This window comes from Nerophis lumbriciformis, linkage group LG03, assembly GCF_033978685.3.
Source record: "Nerophis lumbriciformis linkage group LG03, RoL_Nlum_v2.1, whole genome shotgun sequence".
NCBI classification, from domain to species: Eukaryota; Metazoa; Chordata; class Actinopteri; order Syngnathiformes; family Syngnathidae; genus Nerophis; species Nerophis lumbriciformis.
This window is the reverse complement of record NC_084550.2, coordinates 61,043,624-61,061,894: the sequence shown is the minus strand read 5'-3', so window position 1 is coordinate 61,061,894 and position 18,271 is coordinate 61,043,624. Positions and strand designations below refer to the sequence as shown.

Here is an 18,271-nt window from a genome sequence, read left to right as displayed (position 1 = left end):
AGTAAAATTAGCTAACCTCAATGAACCCAAAAATATCTTAAAATAAGTATATTCTCACTAATAACAAGTGCACTTTTCTTGGTAGAAAAAAAAAAGAGACCTTTTTGCTCAATATGTTGAAAAATATTCTTAAATGAAGTAAATGCTAGTGCCATTATCTTGACATGATGATATGCATACATCATGATTTTTTTTTTCATGCTTGAAATAAGAAATGATTACTTTAAAAAAGTAGTTTTATACATGTGAGTGTTGATGACACAGCTTTGCAACACTTGATATTCTAGTTTCAAGCGTGTTTTACTCAATATAGGTCATCAAATCTCAGCAACAAGCTGTAATATCTTACTGAGATCATTTAGGACCAAAACACTTAAAACAAGTAAAACACTCTAACATAAAATCTGCTTAGTGAGAAGAATTATCTTATCAGACAGAAAATAAGCAAATATCACCCTTATTTGAGGTATTTAATCTTACTTGTGGAACAAGGGGATGTGTTCAATGCAGAGGGTAATTTCACCACACCTAGTGTGTGTGTGACTATCAGGGGTACTTTAACTTTGAACTTAAATGTCTGCTGCAAACAGCACAGATGGGAGCATGCTCTGCCCCCTGGTGGCTCACACTAGAAGAAACTACTAGAACATTTAGGCGTTGACACAAACTGCTCATTCAAGTGATAAACTCATCTTCCGGTGTGTCTATTTCAAACGTAGAGTTATGTCGTTTACCTCTGAAAAGAACACAAACGTGCTTAAAGTCACACTCAGCTGCCAATTCCTGAATAATGCATCATTTTTGTGTTATAAGTGACACGCCCGCAAATGTGTTTTAGTCATCTCCAATATCAATCGTTTTGCCTTCTCTAATTGCCTCCCGGGGGTTGTTTTTTGAATGTTCTGCGCACCTTTTTATTGCGCACCCGTCGCTTTGTGGTGTCGTTAGATGTCAATCAGTCCTCCTGTCCTCTCCTCTTCATCCTTTCTGTTTCCATCAGTCTTGTTGACAAGGGAGGAACAGTCGTGTCACCACAGTATCCTGGCACCGTGTCTGGAGTGGGGTGATAGTGGCGCTGCTGCGGGCTGTGAGGGGTACCGCCGTGCTCAGTTGCCCCAGAGCCGGAAGCCCCAACCTGGGCAGCGGTTAGCCTGCACATCCCTCTGAGGAGCCCTGAGCTCTATTAGGGGAAGTGCCCCACCGTTTATTAACGCCTCCATAACAGAAAGCCATATCAAGCCATCTCACGCATCTTCATACCACTTTTGGCCTGCTGCTGGAGTCCAGCCACAGTGACCCCTGTGGCCCCTCAAGCTTACCCTTGTGCAAAAGCCAAAACATTTACTTTCCAAAATGTGTAACTTTGACAAAATTCCTCTCAAAAGTCAGTGGCTAAATGTTTTTTTTTATAGTCCTATTAGATTTCATTATGAGGAAAACATAATTTTATTTATTTATCCAGTCGTGGTCAAAAGTTTACATACACTTGTAAAGAACATCATGTCATGGCTGTCTTGAGTTTCCAATCATTTCTACAACTCTTATTTTTTTGTGATAGAGTGATTGGAGCACATACTTGTTGGTCACAAAAAACATTCATGAAGTTTGCTTCTTTTATGAATGTATTATGGGTCTACTGAAAATGTGCTAGGTCAAAAGTATACATGCATCAATGTTAATATTTGCTTACATGTCCCTTGGCAAGTTTACCTGCAATAAGGCGCTTTTGGTAGCCATCCACAAGCTTCTGCTTGAACAGCTCAATTTTTGTTTCATCTGACCACAGAACTTTCCTCCAGAAGGTCTTATCTTTGTCCATGTCATGTCAGATGTAACAAAAATTGAGCCACAATACCCAGCAATATGTTTGGAGGAGAAAATGTGAGGCCTTCAACCCCAGGAACACTATTCCTACTGTCAAGCATGGTGGTGGTAGTATTATGCTCTGGGCCTGTTTTGCTGCCAATGGAACTGCTGCTTTACAGAGGTGTACAGCTCTGGTAATGGGTACATTCGCACCCACCTGCACAAATATACTTCAAAATGCAACAATCAAAATAAATATGACTTTTTTGTTTTGTTTACTAGGGCATGCATATATAATATGCATTAGTTTGACCATTTAAAATCAACGATAATAAAAAGGAGATGCTTGGAAATAGCATAAAAATGCCCCAAAAACTTGGAAAAATGCGATTTATAGCTTTACTTTTTGGTGTAACCATCAGGTATATTTCTTTTATATTATGATAAATCATCATATTTATGTACAAATCCCGTTTCCATATGAGTTGGGAAATTGTGTTAGATGTAAATATAAACGGAATACAATGATTTGCAAATCATTTTCAACCCATATTCAGTTGAATATGCTACAAAGACAACATATTTGATGTTCAAACTGATAAACATTTTTTTTTTTTTGCAAATACCGGTAATCATTAACTTTAGAATTTGATGCCAGCAACACGTGACAAAGAAGTTGGGAAAGGTGGCAATAAATACTGATAAAGTTGAGGAATGCTCATCAAACACTTATTTGGAACATCCCACAGGTGAACAGGCAAATTGGGAACAGGTGGGTGCCATGATTGGGTATAAAAGTAGATTCCATGAAATGCTCAGTCATTCACAAACAAGGATGAGGCGAGGGTCACCACTTTGTCAACAAATGCCTGAGCAAATTGTTGAACAGTTTAAGAAAAACCTTTCTCAACCAGCTATTATAAGGAATTTAAGGATTTCACCAACTACGGTCCGTCATATCATCAAAGGGTTCAGAGAATCTGGAGAAATCACTGCAAGTAAGCAGCTAAGCCTGTGACCTTCGATCCCTCAGGCTGTACTGCATCAACAAGCGACATCAGTGTGTAAAGGATATCACCACATGGGCTCAGGAACACTTCAAAAACCCACTGTCAGTAACTACAGTTGGTCGCTACATCTGTAAGTGCAAGTTAAAACTCTCCTATTCAAGGCGAAAACCGTTTATCAACAACACCCAGAAACGCCGTCGGCTTGGCTGGGCCTGAGCTCATCTAAGATGGACTGATACAAAGTGGAAAAGTGTTCTGTGGTCTGACGAGTCCACATTTCAAATAGTTTTTGGAAACTGTGGACGTCGTGTCCTCCGGACCAAAGAGGAAAAGAACCATCCGGATTGTTCTAGGCGCAAAGTTGAAAAGGCAGCATGTGTGATGGTATGGGGGTGTATTAGTGCCCAAGACATGGGTAACTTACACATCTATGAAGACGCCATTAATGCTGAAAGGTACATACAGGTTTTGGAGCAACATATGTTGCCATCCAAGCAACGTTACCATGGACGCCCCTGCTTATTTCAGCAAGACAATGCCAAGCCACGTGTTACATCAACGTGGCTTCATAGTAAAAGAGTGCGGGTACTAGACTGGCCTGCCTGTAGTCCAGACCTGTCTCCCATTGAAAATGTGTGGCGCATTATGAAGCCTAAAATAGCACAACGGAGACCCCCGGACTGTTGAACAACTTAAGCTGTACATCAAGCAAGAATGGGAAAGAATTTCACCTGAGAAGCTTCGAAAATGTGTCTCCTCAGTTCCCAAACGTTTACTGAGTGTTGTTAAAAGGAAAGGCCATGTAACACAGTGGTGAGCATGCCCTTTCCCAACTACTTTGGCACGTGTTGCAGCCATGAAATTCTAAGTTTATTAATATTTGCAAAAAAAAAAAAATGTTTATGAGTTTGAACATCAAATATGTTGTCTTTGTAGTGCATTCAATTGAATATGGGTTGAAAAGGATTTGCAAATCATTGTATTCCGTTTATATTTACATCTAACACAATTTCCCAACTCATTTGGAAACAGGGTTTGTATTACTAAATTTAAATAGGTATTGATCAATCTTTAAGCTGTGTCTATTTGATTTCAGTTTGCTTTTGACATCTTATTTAGAATTGTAGTTGAAACTTTTACAACCTTGTGTTGCGTTCATGATGGCGTAACCCAGGGGTCGGCAACCCGCGGCTCTAGAGCCGCATACGGCTCTTTAGCGCCGCCCTAGTGGCTCTCTGGAGCTTTTTCAAAAATGTATGAAAAATGGAAAAAGATGAGGGGAAAAAAAATAATTTTTTGTTTTAATATGGTTTCTGTAGGAGGACAAATATGACACAACCCTCCCCAATTGTTATAAAGCACACTGTTTATATTAAACATGCTTCACTGATTCGAGTATTTGGCGAGTGCCGTTTTGTCCTACTAATTTTGGCGGTCCTTGAACTCACCGTAGTTTGTTTACATGTATAACTTTCTCCGACTTTCTAGGACGTGTTTTATGCCACTTCTTTTTCTGTCTCATTTTGCCCACCAAACTTTCCACAGAGGTGAGTTTTGTTGATGTTATTGACTTGTGTGGAGTGCTAATCAGACATATTTGGTCACTGCATGACTGCAAGCTAATCGATGCTAACATGCTATTTAGGCTAGCAAATGCACATATTGCATCATTATGCCTCATCTGTAGGTATATTTGAGGTCATTTAGTTTCCTTTAAGTCCTCTTAATTCAATGTATATCTCATGACACACTATCTGTATGTAATATGGCTTTTAATTTGTTGCGGCTCCAGACAGATTTGTTTTTGTATTTTTGGTCCAATATGGCTCTTTCAACATTTTGGGTTGCCGACCCCTGGCGTAACCAAACTAGATTTCATTTAATCATCTTATTTTGAATATTTATTCCCTTTTTTACATGTAGTATATTTAAATATTCATTTATAAACATTGAATACATTTCAAATATCAATAAAATGCAATTGCCTTCATCTGATAGGGTAATGTTTAGTTACACCAAGTCATGAGCGTAACACTAAGCTTCATCACTTTGACTTGTAATATCTCCAATTCTGCTGGTGTTTTACGCTTTTTTTCTTTTTGGAACATGTACTACCGGTATACATATAATACAATAAAGTCCCATATAAAATGATGTTTCTAGCAATACTTTAATTTTGCCTTTGAAAGTAACACTCCAATGTCCATTAGTGGTGCTTTACAGAGAGTAAATTGTCATGACTTGGTCCTGGGGTTTAGTTTTTCTCGAAGGCAACGGAAAGTTGGCTCGGGCGGGACGGGAATGTAGGTAAATTTTTATTTAAACACTATAAATACAAAACAAGGAAGTAAACAAAAGGTGCGCACAATGGCGGAGAACAAACTATGAAACCAAACACTTGCACAAAGGCAAAAACTATGAACAACAAAAAACACTAACTGTGGCAATAATAAACAAAACTTACTTGGCATGGACAAAAAGGAGCAGCGTGAACGATGGACATGAAAAAAGAGTCAGAAGTGTGCAGAGCATAAATGTGGGGATGTCACCAGAAAGACAAACTGAAAAACATTGAACTTAAATACTACAGACATGATTAACGAAAACAGGTGCGTGACTCAAAACGTGAAACAGGTGCGTGACGTGACAGGTGAAAACTAATGGTTGCTATGGTGACAAACAAGAGTGCACAATGAGTCCAAACGTGGAACAGGTGAAACTAATGGGTAATCATGGAAACAAGACAAGGGAGTGAAAAGCCAGAAACTAAAGAGTCCAATAACTAAACAAAACATGACTAAGACAAAACATGACTACACAGACATGACATAAATGGGACAATGAAAAAGGAGGATTACCCCCAAATTCTTCAGCACAAGCTAAAATCTTGCTAAAATCCTCAATCTCGTTACCTTGCGTAATGACAATAAAGCTGATTCTGATTCTGAAAATCATCAGCCCGGAGGTTGGGTCTTGGGCGCAGTTGGGTGTTCCAACAGGACAATGACCCCAAACACACGTCAAAAGTGGTAAAGGAATGGCTAAATCAGGCTAGAATGAAGGTTTTAGAATGGCCTTCCCAAAGTCCTGACTTAAACGTGTGGACAATGCTGAAGAAACAAGTCCAAAACCAAAAAATTTAGCTGATCTGCACCAATTTTGTCAACAATTCAAGCAGAAGCTTGTGGATGGCTACCAAAAGCGCCTTATTGCAGGTTAACTTGCCAAGGGACATGTAAGCAAATATTAACATTGCTGTATGTATACTTTTGACCCAGCACATTTGCTCACATTTTCAATAGACCCATAATAAATTCATAAAAGAAGCAAACTTCATGAATGTTTTTTGTGACCAACAAGTATGTGCTCCAATCACTCTATCACAACAAAATAAGAGTTGTAGAAATGATTGGAAACTCAAGACAGCCATGACATTATGTTCTTTACAAGTGTATGTACACTTTTGATCGCGACTGTATTGTGCAGCCTCTTGCTATAACGACATACATAACAATATATTAATGAGCATAAACATGATAACAGAAACGTTTTAAAATAAGTTATGTGCAGTAACATATTACATCAATTACTTTCTCAAAACTATTATTAAGCAACCTGCTAATTTACTGTTAATATCTGCTTACTTTCTACACTTCTGTTAAAATGTAATAATCACTAATGTTTCTGTTTTTGAAACATTTTATTAGTTTTCAATCAATCAATCAATGTTTATTTATATAGCCCTAAATCACAAGTGTCTCAAAGGGCTGCACAAGCCACAACGACATCCTCGGTACAAAGCCCACATAAGGGCAAGGAAAAACTCACCCCAGTGGGACGTCGATGTGAATGACTATGAGAAACCTTGGAGAGGACCGCATATGTGGGTAACGCCCCCCCTCTAGGGGAGACCGAATGCAATGGATGTCGAGTGGGTCTGACATAATATTGTGAGAGTCCAGTCCATAGTGGATCCAACATAATAGTAAGAGTCCAGTCCATAGTGGATCCAACATAATAGTAAGAGTCCAGTCCATAGTGGATCCAACATAATAGTAAGAGTCCAGTCCATAGTGGATCCAACATAATAGTAAGAGTCCAGTCCATAGTGGGGCCAGCAGGAAACCATCCCGAGCGGACACGGGTCAGCAGCGCAGAGATGTTCCCAGTTTTGGGCGGTACTACACATCTGGGCATTGATCCAACACCAATGAATATCAGTACTGGTCCCAATAGTGCTGATATTGCAACTTCATGTTTTTAATATGATTGAATGATTCCATTTTTGATTACTACTGTAATCAAACAAACACAGGATGGCGGTTTAACAATGCAAATGTAATATTTATATTACTTCCGTTAAATAGTTTCAGCAAAAAAAAAAAAGTCAATAGTGCTGAATAACTGAACATAAGAAACAATTACTACTTGCTCTTATTCAAACCCTTTTATTATCGGCTATATACTGATATTATACTTGGCATCGTTACTGTCGATGTTTGTATCGATCCGCACACCCCTGTTTATCGGACAAAAACACAAAATGGCGGTCTAACCATATTAATTGAATATTTTAATGATTTCCTACTATTGGCTCCGATTTAAATCCTTTGGTCTTTGCCTCCTGTGTCCAAGGATTTATTTCAGTTTGTAAACGATAAGAAAAACGACTAAAGATTTTATTAGTAATAAAAAGTATCAACTTGACCCGCTACGAACCCTAACTCTTGCTTTAAAGGGGAACTGCAATTTTTTTGGGAAATGTTGCCTATCGTTCACTATCATTATGAGAGACAAAAACATATTTATTTTTTGGGATTTTAAAGATGATAAAAAAAACCTGAAAGTTGCGGCTAATGTGAGTCACAGTTGTAGCCTTCAAGGCCCTCTAAAACAACTTCAAAACCATCCATCAATGTTTTGTATAAACACTGCAAGGATATATATAATGTAGTAACAGACGCCTTCATAACAATATGTAATATGTACAATATTTACCATATTTTGATCATTTTAATCAATGTTTCCTTTTCCATAGCAGCGCACGTCCGACAATGTGGTGTTCCTACTTCTGGATACAAAACGCTTGTGTGTGTTCGAATCAAGAAATGAATACGACTGTTTTTTGGACAAATGAGGATTCACAACCTTATCTTTTTGAAGCCGAATATACCGAGGATGAACTGCTGCGGTTTCTAGACGCAAGTACGAAGGAAGGGTGAGACGTTGGAGCGGACAGAAGCCGAGAGAGTGAGGTGAAAGTGAATCGAAGCCGCAAAATGTGGAACTTGAAGTCAAGGTATTTCGACATAAATGGAGTGCTTACCCATAATTAATGGGAAAAAACCCACCCTGGCTGGCTGGATCAAACAGACAACTGCCCATCGAGTGAGTCAGACTTTATATTGGTCATGATACACGTGTAAGTCCAGTTTGTTCCATAGTTTTACTCCACATACAGACACACACAAACATTGTTTTACCCCGCATACAGACACACAAAAACAGGGTTTTACTCCGCATACAGACACACACAAACATAGTTTTACTCCGCATACAGACACACACAAACATTGTTTTACTCCGCATACAGACACACAAAAACAGGGTTTTACTCCGCATACAGACACACACAAACATAGTTTTACTCCGCATACAGATACACACAAACATAGTTTTACTCCGCATACAGACACACAAAAACGTTTACGAGTGGTTTGAGCTCTCGGCAATAAGAAATATCCAAAGCCTCTCAAGTTATGAGCCTGCACTCGTCTTATAAAAAAACCTTGTAGATTAGGCGGCAATAATTTGTTAAATGCTTTATATAAGATTATTAATGCATAATTTAACAAGGTCATCAAATTTGAGCAACTTTGATTGCATAAACAGATTATGAGTATGTTCTAAATAACCAACGTTGTGAATGAGCCGCACTGCTCTTTTCTCTAATATGATCAGAGGATGAATTGTGTTGTGGTAAGTATTCCCCCATACTTCAACACAGTATGTAAGGTATGGCAGTACCAAGGTGCAGTATAGAGTACGGAGTGCATTTTCATTGAGGTATAGTTTTGCTTTGTTTATAATTGAGAGGCTTTTGGAGATTTTTGTTTTAATGTGTCTGACATGAGGTTTCCATGATAGTTTACTATGGGGCGGGGGCGTGGTCAGGGCGGGGTTGGGGGCGTGGTTAAGAGGGGAGGAGTATATTTACAGCTAGAATTCACCAAGTCAAGTATTTTATTTATATATATACATATAAGAAATACTTGACTTTCAGTGAATTCTAGCTATATATATTTATTTATTTATTTTAATATATATATATATATATATATATATATATATATATATATATATAAATAAATAAGAAAAATACTTGAATTTCAGTGTTCATTTATTTACACATATACACACACATAACACTCATCTACTCATTGTTGAGTTAAGGGTTGAATTGTCCATCCTTGTTCTATTCTCTGTCACTATTTTTCTAACCATGCTGAACACCCTCTCTGATGATGCATTCTGCTTCGTCTCCTTGTTGTGTGCGCAGTTGTGCACTGCACTCTCTAAAAGCCCTAGATGTTAATGTCACATGTGCATGTACAGTAGATGGCAGTATTGTCCTGTTTAAGAGTATCACAACATTGCTGTTTACGGCAGACGAACTGCTTTACGGTAGACAAAAACGCGACTGCTGTTGTTGTGTGTTGTTGCCGCGCTGGGAGGACGTTAATGAAACTGCCTAACAATAAACCCACATAAGGAACCAAGAACTCGCCCTCGATCATTCTACAGTTATAAGGTGATTGGGAAGGCATGCTGTTTATATTGTGGGAAAGCGGACATGAAAACAGGCTGTCGACACGTCACTCAGGTCCGCCTGAATTTCGGGAGAAAATTTGTCCCGTTAGGTTTTCGGGAGAGGCGCTGAATTTCGGGAGTCTCCCGGAAAATCTGGGAGGGTTGGCAAGTATGGTTTAGAACCACTGATCTAGTTGATACTACTATGATTACGTCAGTATTTTTTGGCATCACAACATCTTCTTTCGTTTTTTTTAAAATGCATATTATGTTTATAAACTCAGGAAATACGTCCATGGACACATGCGGACTTTGAATATGACCAATGTATGATCCTGTAACGACTTGGTACCGGATCGATACCTAAATTTGTGGTATCATCCAAAACTAATGTAAAGCCTCCAAACAACAGAAGAATAAGTGAATTATTACATTTTAACAGAAGTGTAGATAGAACATGTTAAAAGAGAAAGTAAGCAGGTATTAACAGTAAATGACCAAGCAGATTAATAATTCATTTTCTACCGCTTGTCCTTAATAATTTTGACGAAATAATAGAATTGAAAATGAAACAATATGTTACTGCATATGTCAGCAGCTACATTAGGAGTCTTTGTTTTTTTACTTACTAACAAAAGACAAGTTGTGTAGTATGTTCACTATTTTATTTAAGGGTTAAATTGCAATAAGAAACATATGTTAAATGTACCCTAAGATTTTTTGTTAAAATAAATTCAATAATGACATTTTGTATGGTCCGCTTTATTTAGAAAAAAATCGAAAAATACCGAAAAGTATCAAAATAATTTTGGTACCGGTACCAGAATATTGGTATCGGGACAACACTAGTACAAACTAAATAGTTGACAACGTAGCAGAAAAGAGGTGAAAATAAAATGTTTTAGGAACTCACGTAAAGATTCTCGCCCACAGACGCACTCTTCAAGCAGACGTCGAAGCAAATGATCCCGTAAAACTGCCAAAGCCAAAAACACTTGTCCTCTTCCAATATAATACTTCGGCAGACATTTTTTTCCCCTTTTTCCTGAAAAAATCCTTGAAATTGCCACAAATGCGCCAAACACTGAGGCCGACTGGAGTGGAGGCCATGTTTACTTCCGTAAACACTGCATTGCGTACGACGTCATGACGTCACGTCCGCATGCGAGTCAGCTCGCGTTCACGTTAGAAATCGCTTTTTTTTTTGTACTAAAAAGGTCAGATTTGAGAAGAAAAAAAATTCCGAATTATAAAAAAACAAAAAACCGACCCTTCGGTGTGAACGTAGTCAAAGACAACCAACTTTGTGTGATAGCGAAAATAGCACTTCCGGTCAGACAACACATACCAATGAAGTCCATGGACGTAATCCAGCGTGTTTGATTGAAAACAAATAGTTACTTATGCATGTTTATCTGAAAAATGTGTCAGATTCCCGCACAAAATGAGGAAAAAGAAATTAAAAAAAACAATCAAAATTGTAGTTTCTTTTGGAGTTTGACTCTTTTCATCGTGACCATTTGACTTCATAGCAGCCAAGTGACCAGCAGGGGGCAGTGTTGCACCGCGTAAGGAATTTTATCACAGGCTTGGTTTTCTGGTCCAAAATGTGTCACAGTGTGCATTTATGGCGCAAAGCTACGTTTTTACTGGCCCATTCTTAAACGACAGAAAGCAAAAAGGCATAATGTCAAGAGAAAACGTTGAAATATTGATACTCAAAGCTGACAAGCAGGCTATTTTTCCTCAAATAGAGTGTGAGTTTATTTGGAACATGCATGCATACAACATGATGCATCACAATTTCCAGTTTCTCTATTCAACATGTTCGAAAAGGAGTTTATTTAATCCTACTTTTCCTTTACATAGTAGTTGCTAAAAATTTGTTCACTTCCTGTTCTCAAATGATTCACAATATACTCCATAAGTAATAACAATACAAATAAATTGATAATAATTAGTGAATTAAGTTATATTTCATATGGTGCGATAAGTGAGATTATCCAGAAAATGAATGGATGGATGACATAAATTCAGAATGTTTATCAACTTCTTTGTACTTTGTAAACACTTGAAGTTTGAAGAGTTTCTTGAAGTGGATCATATTAGTACATTGTTTGATTTCATTAATTCCATAATTTAATTCCACATACTGATATACTCAAGGTCTTAAGTGTTGCACGTGCGTACAAATGTTTTCAAAGTAAAGAGTAAAGGGAACTTGTTGGCATATTTCCAAAATGGGACAAAAGTTTTGAAAAAGTAGAAACACCAAAATAGATGGAGAGCACTGAAAAATGTGCTATAATTCCTTATTTGAAAATAAGCATAATGGGGCAGAGTGTCGTATTTATTTCTATGCATTTACATATAAATCAATATCTCCAGAGTATTCATCTTTTTACCCATTATTACTGACCCCCATTGCAAAATGAGGCTGCAGAATCTTCCAGAACCTTTCATGTTTTTCACTTTGCATGAGAAATCCAGTAAAAGCAGTAAAAGTAGTAAAACGTAGCCATTGCCCTCCTTCTTAATTTTACATATTGACATGTACATATTTTGTTTTGGTACGCTCCACTTTTTCTTCATTTGATTCCGTTTGACGACAGTTTTCACCAAAGGTTTTCCCGGGTTCTCGTAGACCATCTGGGTCAACGTACAGCCAACATTGCGGGTAAAACGGCTGTTTGTCTGCCTGAGTGTCATTCTGCGGAAACAAAAAATCCTGTTTATTTACTAAGTGCCACTCCAAAGAAAGCCACCGCGGGGCCGAAGAAAGTTGCGAGTGCCAGCACTTTTTTATAAAGAAGTTGAGAAACACTTATGAATATAAAACCGAACTTGCTCATCACCGAGTCTTAAACTGTCATGATCTGTGGTCTAGATCAGTGTTTTTCAACCACTGTGTGGGAGGCAGTGTGCAGGTAAAAAGGTGTCTAATGCTTAAACCAAAAATAAACAAAAGGTGAGTGCCCCAAAGAAAAGGCATTGAAGCTTAGGGAAGGCTATGCAGAACCGAACTAAAACTGAACTGGCTACAAAGTAAACAAAAACAGAATGCTGGACGACAGCAAAGACTTACTGTGGAGCAGAGACGGTGTCCACAATGTACATCCGAACATGACATGACAATCAACAATGTCCCCACAAAGAAAGATTAAAAACAACTGAAATATTATTGATGGCTAAAACAAAGTAGATGCGGGAAATATCGCTCAAAGGAAGACATGTAACTGCTACAGGAAAATACCAAAAAAAGAGAAAAAGCCACCAAAATAGGAGCGCAACACAAGAACTAAAACACTACACACAAGAAAACAGCAAACAAGTCAAAATAAGTAAGGGTGTGACGTGACAGGTGGTGACAGTACACCTATTTTGAGACAAGAGCTATAGTGATGCATGCTTGGTTATGCTTTAAAGTCATATACAACAATTGCGACGACGACTTTTTACTGTCAACTGAGTTTCGTTTTTTAACGAGTTCTGCTGGTGGTGTGCCTGCGGATTATTTCAAAGCAAAAAATGTGCCTTGCCTCAAAAAAGGTTGAAAAACACTGGTCTAGATCATGTTTTGTTTGGTTATGTTCTGTTGGTTTTTGGACTCCATAGTTCCTGTTTTTGTGCACTCTTGTTTGTTTTGGTTTCCATGACTACTCATTAGTTTCACCTGCCTTATGCACGCACCTGTTCTAATCAGGAGATTATTATTCAAGCCTGTCGTTGTCAGTCGGTCTGGTGACAATGATAGTTTCATGCTTGATGATCTTTTCATGCTCTGTCCATGCCATAGTTCTTGATGATCTTTTCATGCTCTTGTTTTGACTTTTCTTGCCATAGTCATGCTGTTCGTTTCAGTCCAGTAAGTCTTTTTGTTTCATGTCCATAGTTCTTGCTATTTGTTTCAAGCCAGAGATTAGTGAGTTTTTTTTAAATGTTTTTAGTTTCATGGTTCATGCCCATAGTTTATGCTAAGTCTTAGCTTTTGTTTCCTGCGTTAAGCTTGCCTTCGCCTTGTGCGCCTTTTTGTTTTGTACTCCGTTGAGTTTTTGAGTAGAGATTAAAATATGTTCCTACCTTCAAGCCCTGTCCGGTCTAGTCCGTTTGCATCCCGGGACAACAAACCTCGCAGCAAGCTGCAAAAAACTCCCCGTCCTGACATAAACGAAGGTAGAAGTTATTTTATTCATCATACATGTCACATGTACAATTTTTTTCACCATAAAAAAGTTTTGTGTTGATATTTTTTGTGTGTCTGAAAGGGATTAATACATTTTTACAATTTTATTTTTACGGGAAAAACTGCTGTAGTTTTCGGTCTGACCTTTCGGAAGGGATTAAACAAAACTCCAGCTCCAAATTTTTTGGGGGGTTGGTTAGTTGAAGTTTATTTTGAATATGCATCACATATTTTCCATTTCTCTTTACAACATGCCCCAAAATGACTAACACATTCAGTGTATTTTCTCCCTGTTCTCTATTTTTTTAACACAATTTACCTCAAGGATATCTAAATACAACAGTTCTAGTAATATATAGTTAAGTCAGTTATGATTAACTTAATCATTTTCAATAGGTTGAATACGTTTATCCCAATTAGTTTTCCTAGTACTTTGTAAACCCTTTTGAATAGGCTTTTCTTTTTTTTAATTTTCTTTTTTTAAATTGACTTTCACACACATTTAAAGACATGAAGCGACAAGCAAACATCAAATTATGGGGTTTCCCCCCACAAGTAAAAAAAAAAAGTATGATAATAATAATAAATTGAGTAAGAAACCACAGACAGATGTCAACATAAAACCACAGGCAGCTGCATTCCTGAATGACCTAAGAGAGACATAGCAACCCACGAGCACACAAAAGGCTCATCAACCACCCACATTTCAACTGTGATTCAATCAGGGCTCATTTTGGAGATCAGTTTCTCCTAGATGTCGTGGAAAGGCACCCCAAATCTCTTGAACCTTTATTTGAATAGCCTCTTCATCTTCAACTTCTTTGCTGAATCCATCCCATAATTTAATTCCACAGTGCAAAAAAAACCCTGTCAAAATATAAGATAAAAAGACTAGATTTTAGGAAAAAATACTAAACACTAGAGAAATAATAAAAAAGCTGCTTGGACAGATAATTTGACTTGATAAGACGTCCTAAACGAAGGTTTGTATATCTAGAAATTAGCAGGACTTTTAGGCGGGAAATAAGTGTTTTATTCTGAAAACAAGCATTATTCATTTAAATCACAGGTGTCAACCCGAGACATAATTTTTTTTGACCCGCAAACACTTGCAAATAATATGTGTCAATAAAGTACTTCATATTTTCTCACTAAATGTAATAGATTTTTGTTCATTTTGACAGAAAAAAAATGTATGTACTGCTTGAAATTACATACCTTTTAAACATTAACAGTATCCAATATTGCAGCAAATATTACAGTGTATTTCCAAACATATTTTTGTCTAAATAAAAATAAAACTTTACAGCAAACTACCCATCAAATTAATAAAAATGACAATACATTTTACGTTGTTCTTTACAGCATATTAATGTAAATTGAAAAAAAATACTACTGTTTTTTGCGTTAAAATTCAATTGACTGAGCTGCCAATTTTTGACTTAAAATATTACAATTGTTGTTTTTAACGGTGTATTTACTGTAAATGGAAAGACGGTGCATTTGTTTTTACGGTAGAAAAACTGGCAGCTAAGTTACCAGAATAAAAAAAGAACTTGTACTGTTTTTTCATTAACAATATAATAAAAAACAATGTCAATTTAACACAACAATTCTGGCAACTAAGCTGCCAACTTTATCCGTAAAAAACCCCCAAAAAACAATGGTACTTTTTTTCCATTTACTGTAAAACTTTGTAAAAACTGACAATACATTTTGCGTTGTTCTTTACAGCATAATACTGTAAATAAAATAAAAAATACTACTGTTTTTTGCGTTAAAATTCCATTGACTGAGCTGCCAGTTTTTGACTTAAAATATTACAATTGTTGTTATTACTGTAAATGGAAAGACGGTGCATTTGTTTTTACCGTAGAAGAACTGGCCGCTAAGTTGCCAGAACAAAAAAAGAACTTGTACGGTATTTATCGGACTATAAGTCGCAGTTTTTTTCATAGTTTGGCCGGGGGTGCGACTTATACTCAGGAGCGACTTATGTGTGAAATTATAAACACATTAGCGTAAAATATCAAATAATATTATTTATCTCATTCATGTAAGAGACTAGACGTATAAGATTTCATGGGATTTAGCGATTAGGAGTGACAGATTGTTTGGTAAACGTATAGCATGTTCTATATGTTATAGTTATTTGAATGACTCTTACCATAATACGGTATGTTACGTTAACATACCAGTTGGTTATTTATGCCTCATATAACGTACACTTATTCAGCCTGTTGTTCACTATTCTTTATTTATTTTAAATTGCCTTTCAAATGTCTATTCTTGGTGTTGGCTTTTATCTAATACATTTCCCCCCAAAATGCGACTTATACATGTTTTTTTCCTTCTTTATTATGCATTTTTGGCCGGTGCGACTTATACTCTGGAGCGACTTATACTCCGAAAAATACGGTACTGTTTTTCCATCAACAATATAATAAAAAACAAATTTAACACAACAATTCTGGCAACTAAGCTGCCAGCTTTTTCCATAAAACCCCCCCCAAAAAACAGTGGTACTGTTTTTTCCAAATACTGTAAAACTTTGTAAAAACTGACAATACATTTTGCGTTGTTCTTTACAGCATATTAATGTAAATAAAATAAAAATACTACTGTTTTTTTGCGTTAAAATTCCATTGACTGAGCTGCCAATTTTTGACTTAAAATATTACAATTGTTGTTTTTAACGGTGTATTTACTGTAAATGGAAAGACGGTGCATTTGTTTCTACGGTAGAAAAACTGGCAGCTAAGTTACCAGAATAAAAGAAGAACTTGTCCTGTTTTTCCATTAACAATATAATAAAAAACAATGTCAATTTAACACAAAAATTCTGGCAACTAAGCTGCCAGCTTTTTCCGTAAAACCCACACCAAAAAACAATAGTACTGTTTTTCTATTTACCATAAAACGTTGTAAAATATGACAATACATGTTCCGTGGTTCTTTACAGCATATTACTGTAAATTGCAAAGAAAAAAAAACTACTAACAGAATAAAAAAATAATGTGTACTCTTTTTCCATGGACCACATAATGTTGTAAAAACCAATGTAGTAAATTTTACACAAAAACTCTGGCAACTAAGCTACGAGACAGAGGTGGGTTTTTTTTTACGGTGCATTCAAGGGCCACTGAACAGAGTAGGACGCCACAACGCCCTCCAGATATAATAACAATAGATTTTATTTGTTACAAATAAAAAAACACTGTTTTACGGTAACATTTTGTAAATGTACAGTTTTTACAGTAAAATCGACAGTCTACTTAAAACAATTTATATAATTAATTAATTAATTATAATTATAATTATTAATTAATTATTCACTGTTACTAGCGGCCCTCAATGAAAACCAGTTTGACATCCCTGATTTAAATGAAGCATCCTTGAGACGTTGCAGAATCTTTTTGTTGTAGTGTCTATTTCAGACGAAAGGGGGCACCGTACTTGGGTCGAAGGTCAAAAACTTAACATTGACAATGGGCGTGGTCAAGGGGTCCCCGGGAGTAGTGAGGAGCATTTATTTATTGCTGTTCTGGCGGGGATAAAGAGGTGAGATGAAGATGGGGGCACAGGAAGCAGGAGAGGCGGGCGAGGTTTCAAAAAGGTGTGCGAGTGGAAGAGGCCGTTAGGAGGCCTCCACTCCCCTGACCATAAGGCTAAAGATGGGAGACGTACCTGCGCACATGTGAGACCTGCAAAAGGCGACACAGGCGAGCGAGGCAAACGTTCCGTTTGAAACCGGAATTCACCAGAACAAGTGTATCCTGATGTGGTGAGGGGTAGGGGGTGTGGGGGTGGAGCACAGATGGCACCACATTGCAGGCCTCGTGTCATTTCTAAATTTGCACAAGGAGGACAAAAATGTCACACGGCGTTCACTGGAGACACAAGTGTGTCCATTAATTGATTAAACGATATAGAAGCAAAATAAAATAATATAAACGTCATAGGAGCCTGAACAAATAAATGAGTCTTTTAAAGTAGCAGTAGATTGGAAAAACAAGTTGACTTTATACGCTTAATTGTCTTCCATTGTGTTAGTGCTGTCCTGATATCAATATTTTGGTACCTGTACCAGTACCAAATTTATTTCGATATTTTTTGGTACTTTTCTAAATAAATTGGACCACAAAAAATTAAATTAAATTCAATTAAATTAATTCAAATTTAATTTAATTTAAAGTAGCTGTAGATTGGAAAAAAAAGTTTACTTTATACGCTTATTTGTGTTTCATTGTATTTGTGCTATCGCGATACCAATATTTTGGTACCTGTACCGGTACCAAAATTATTTCGATACTTTTCGGTACTTTTCTAAATAAAGGGGACCACAAAAAATTTAATTTAATTTAATTTAATTTTAAGTAGCAGTGGAGTGGAAAAACAAGTTGACTTCATACGCTTAATTGTGTTTCATTGTATTAGTGCTGTCCCAATTCCAATATTTTGG

The 18,271-nt window shown here is 36.9% G+C and overlaps 1 protein-coding gene across 1 annotated transcript in view; it reads right to left on the bottom strand.

Annotated features, from left to right (window-relative positions):
* The window catches only part of LOC140678593 (uncharacterized), a 51,681-nt gene extending 40,909 nt beyond the window's left edge, over nt 1-10,772 (bottom strand). The window contains exon 1 of the mRNA XM_072912859.1: nt 10,540-10,772. The gene's annotated coding sequence lies outside the window, so the exon portion shown is untranslated. The remainder of the gene's footprint in view (nt 1-10,539) is intronic.
* Nucleotides 10,773-18,271: the final 7,499 nt, after the last annotated feature.